The 5,000-nt window shown below is 53.3% G+C and overlaps 1 non-coding gene across 1 annotated transcript in view; it reads left to right on the forward strand.

Moving 5' to 3' along the window:
* Positions 1-3,711: 3,711 nt before the first annotated feature.
* Positions 3,712-5,000, forward strand: part of LOC126113852 (small subunit ribosomal RNA) — a 1,909-nt gene continuing 620 nt past the window's right edge. Inside the window, exon 1 of the ribosomal RNA XR_007524933.1 lies at positions 3,712-5,000. This exon is cut by the window's right edge and continues 620 nt beyond it. This is a non-coding gene — a ribosomal RNA (small subunit ribosomal RNA).

Here is a 5,000-nt window from a genome sequence, read left to right on the forward strand (position 1 = left end):
ATCGCTCCACCCGCACCCGCACGTGCCCCACCCCAACCGCCCAAATCGCAACTCCAGCGGATGAACGGCGGACTCTTCCCGCACTCGTAACGTGCAATCCGCCCCTATATCTTGCGTTTCATGAAGAGTTATATCGAATATGCCATATTCCCGCTGTCCCTATACATGCTGTAAGTAGCTCGCTTGCTACAGCAGCAGCAGCAGCAGCAGCACCACCTCCGCGCGCTTCCCTGGGGGCACTGAACCGCAGGATGCGAGACCCCACGCCCAGTGGCAAACAGGGCTCCTCTCAGAATATAGGCGGTCCCTACCCCTCACAACGATGACGGTGGGAGGGCCGTTTTACGAGACCATTTCCTGCGGTGCCAACGCTGTCGTAGAGCCGATACTCCATCTTTGGTACAAGGCAATCATTCCGCTGTAAATCAGTACGTCACTCGTAGTTCAGTCACCTCACAGCACTGCTCAGTAAACTATGCAGGCCCACATAGATAGATTATGATAGATTATATACGCAAATGCCCCTATACATGCTGAACGTCCGTACACACAAAATGAACCACACGTCAGCCACACACTCTATCACACACTACTCTCTGCCTGTAACAGACACAGATACAACTACTAAGCACCAGCATGGACCAACGTCCGGTGCATCCTATCCGCCACAGTACACCAACTACGCTATGATAACCAGACCGGGAGGTCCAATCATAAAACAGAATACCCCACTCGTCCGACAACCACAATTGCTCAGAGAAGCCACCAACACCCACACATGTCCTACACAGGGGTGCACCCATCACCACCACACTGCCTCGTCTTACAGCACAAACACACTGGCAGGAATGAAACACACAGGTCTGCCGCAACCACAGACACGGCTCGCCCCCTCTCACTGGCGAAAAGCGCATCCCGACGTGACATAACTCCTTTGACACACTGACGCTGCCTCGGGCATCCACGTCCTACGGTCGATATCAACGAACCTCCCCCCCCCCCTCCCCCCCACAACACGCCATCCCATACCACATTGTGTACCGTACCCAAACCTAACGTGTACTGTACTACAACGCAATGTGTACCATAACACAACCCAGTTTGTACCTTAACCTAACCTATGTCACCTTAACCTAACCTATGTCACCTTAACCTAACCTATGTCACCTTAACCTAACCTATGTCACCTTAACCTAACCTATGTCACCTTAACCTAACCTATGTCACCTTAACCTAACCTATGTCACCTTAACCTAACCTATGTCACCTTAACCTAACCCATCTTGCACCTTAACCTAACCCATCTTGCACCTTAACCTAACCCATCTTGCACCTTAACCTAACCCATCTTGCACCTTAACCTAACCCATCTTGCACCTTAACCTAACCCATCTTGCACCTTAACCTAACCTATGTTGCACCTTAACCTAACCTGTGTTGCACCTTAACCTACCTCAATTTGCACCGCAATGTAACGCAATTTGCACCGCAATGTAACGCAATTTGCACCGCAATGTAACGCAATTTGCACCGCAATGTAACGCAATTTGCACCGCAATGTAACGCAATTTGCACCGCAATGTAACGCAATTTGCACCGCAATGTAACGCAATTTGCACCGCAATGTAACGCAATTTGCACCGCAATGTAACGCAATTTGCACCGCAATGTAACTCAATTTGCACCGCAATGTAACTCAATTTGCACCGCAATGTAACTCAATTTGCACCGCAATGTAACTCAATTTGCACCGCAATGTAACTCAATTTGCACCGCAATGTAACTCAATTTGCACCGCAACGTAATGCAATTTGCACCGCAATGTAATGCAATTTGCACCGCAATGTAATGCAATTTGTACCGCAATCTACCCCCACATTGTGCCTTAACCTAACCCACATTGTGCCTTAACCTAACCCACATTGTGCCTTAACCTAACCCACGTTGTGCCTTAACCTAACCCACGTTGTGCCTTAACCTAACCCACGTTGTGCCTTAACCTAACCCACGTTGTGCCTTAACCTAACCCACGTTGTGCCTTAACCTAACCCAAGTTGTGCCTTAACCTAACCCAAGTTGTGCCTTAACCTAACCCAAGTTGTGCCTTAACCTAACCCAAGTTGTGCCTTAACCTAACCCAAGTTGTGCCTTAACCTAACCCAAGTTGTGCCTTAACCTAACCCAAGTTGTGCCTTAACCTAACCCAAGTTGTGCCTTAACCTAACCCAAGTTGTGCCTTAACCTAACCCAAGTTGTGCCTTAACCTAACCCAAGTTGTGCCTTAACCTAACCCAAGTTGTGCCTTACCCTGCTCTGTAATTGGCATATGACACGTTACATTAATGTATTGTCCAACCGCAACCCGCTCAGAATGTTGTGTACACAGCTACGTGTCATCTCCCCATAACAGCTGCATTGCAGTGTGGTACGCCATAGAGACGTGTGGGAGTAATGGACGCAGTGGATGGCGATCAGCATGAGCCGTCTGTTCATGTAGTGGCGCGTGTATGCAGACGTAGTAGTCTCTTCTCACACAATGTGATAGCACGGTGCCCCGCGTTCCACATCTGCGACATGCTACAGAGGCCGGTTGACAGTTGGTCGCGCAATGGACATCGCATACGTACGGGGGCACCTTCCACGTGCCCTCTAGTCGGGCACATTTTGTTGCGTGGATGTGAGCGGATGTAGTGTGTCTTGACACCTGACAGGCAGGCATGCAATAATAGTTGACTTTGCAAACGGGGATGGACGTGTACGTTTACTGGTGACGTTACGCAAATGAACAACTGGTAACCCGTTGTGGTGCGGTTGTCCTTGCTGGAGGTACATCTGTGAGGGCAACGATCGGTACAGCTACGAAGCGGTCCCCACCATACCAACGAACGTGAATGTGAATCTGGGTGTGAAGCGATACGCGGCTGTGGGTGGGTGGGACTGTCCCCGGCCGGTGAGGGGGGGCCGCCCGGCGTGCTGGCCGCGCGGTGCGTGGGCGCACGCGCTACAGCCGGCTGGTGGGGGCGCCCAGTGGCAGGCGCGCCGGCCGACGGACGCGGCAGGCGGCGCAGCTGCGCGCCGGGGCACCCTGCGCGCGGCGCCGTGCAGCCAAAGTGGGTCCTCGCCGGCCCGGTGCGAAGCGCGGTGGACATCTGCAGTGTGCTGGTCCGATTGAGGACTGTGTGCGTTGAGGATGCGCCGCCGCCCGGCACTCGGCGCCGCGACGCCGTCTGCTGCTCGGTCGCCCCAGCGGTTCTCGCTGGTGGTTTGTATCGCAGTTGTGCAGACGTGTTGGCACGTGCGCTGTGCTGGGAGAGTTCGCTTCGGCACCCACGTGGGGCCTTTGCCCTTCTGTGGCGCTGGCGTTGGAGCTGCCGGTCACCGTAGGTGGCGCGTGTTGTCTCCCGCCGGCAATGCCACGACAGCACGCTCCCGGGCCTCTGTCGGCAGCGGCAAGCTCAGTTGGGAGCACGGGTGGTCGCACCTAAAGCGTCTACTCGCCTAACTCCGGGCGATTGCGCCTCTCTCGAACCCGACCAAGTACTTAGGACGGCGCTGCGCGCCGCCGGGACCTGAGAGGGTTTCGAGGTGTATTGTGCAGGGGAGCTCAGCCTCCTCCTGTTTGCAGAATAATTGAGCGGACGCTTGCGTGTTCGCGCGGGCCCCTGGGACACACTCCCGGGCGGCCGGCTGCTCAGCTCTAGTTGACGCAGCTCCCTGGTTGATCCTGCCAGTAGTCATATGCTTGTCTCAAAGATTAAGCCATGCATGTCTCAGTACAAGCCGCATTAAGGTGAAACCGCGAATGGCTCATTAAATCAGTTATGGTTCCTTAGATCGTACCCACGTTACTTGGATAACTGTGGTAATTCTAGAGCTAATACATGCAAACAGAGTCCCGACCAGAGATGGAAGGGACGCTTTTATTAGATCAAAACCAATCGGTCGGCTCGTCCGGTCCGTTTGCCTTGGTGACTCTGAATAACTTTGGGCTGATCGCACGGTCCTCGTACCGGCGACGCATCTTTCAAATGTCTGCCTTATCAACTGTCGATGGTAGGTTCTGCGCCTACCATGGTTGTAACGGGTAACGGGGAATCAGGGTTCGATTCCGGAGAGGGAGCCTGAGAAACGGCTACCACATCCAAGGAAGGCAGCAGGCGCGCAAATTACCCACTCCCGGCACGGGGAGGTAGTGACGAAAAATAACGATACGGGACTCATCCGAGGCCCCGTAATCGGAATGAGTACACTTTAAATCCTTTAACGAGTATCTATTGGAGGGCAAGTCTGGTGCCAGCAGCCGCGGTAATTCCAGCTCCAATAGCGTATATTAAAGTTGTTGCGGTTAAAAAGCTCGTAGTTGGATTTGTGTCCCACGCTGTTGGTTCACCGCCCGTCGGTGTTTAACTGGCATGTATCGTGGGACGTCCTGCCGGTGGGGCGAGCCGAAGGCGTGCGACCGCCTCGTGCGTGTTCGTGCGTCCCGAGGCGGACCCCGTTGAAATCCTACCAAGGTGCTCTTTATTGAGTGTCTGGGTGGGCCGGCACGTTTACTTTGAACAAATTAGAGTGCTTAAAGCAGGCAAGCCCGCCTGAATACTGTGTGCATGGAATAATGGAATAGGACCTCGGTTCTATTTTGTTGGTTTTCGGAACCCGAGGTAATGATTAATAGGGACAGGCGGGGGCATTCGTATTGCGACGTTAGAGGTGAAATTCTTGGATCGTCGCAAGACGAACAGAAGCGAAAGCATTTGCCAAGTATGTTTTCATTAATCAAGAACGAAAGTTAGAGGTTCGAAGGCGATCAGATACCGCCCTAGTTCTAACCATAAACGATGCCAGCCAGCGATCCGCCGCAGTTCCTCCGATGACTCGGCGGGCAGCCTCCGGGAAACCAAAGCTTTTGGGTTCCGGGGGAAGTATGGTTGCAAAGCTGAAACTTAAAGGAATTGACGGAAGGGCACCACCAGGAGTGGAGCCTGCGGCTTAATTTGACT

The sequence above is a fragment of the Schistocerca cancellata genome, unplaced genomic scaffold, assembly GCF_023864275.1.
Source record: "Schistocerca cancellata isolate TAMUIC-IGC-003103 unplaced genomic scaffold, iqSchCanc2.1 HiC_scaffold_261, whole genome shotgun sequence".
In the NCBI taxonomy this organism is placed as follows: Eukaryota; Metazoa; Arthropoda; class Insecta; order Orthoptera; family Acrididae; genus Schistocerca; species Schistocerca cancellata.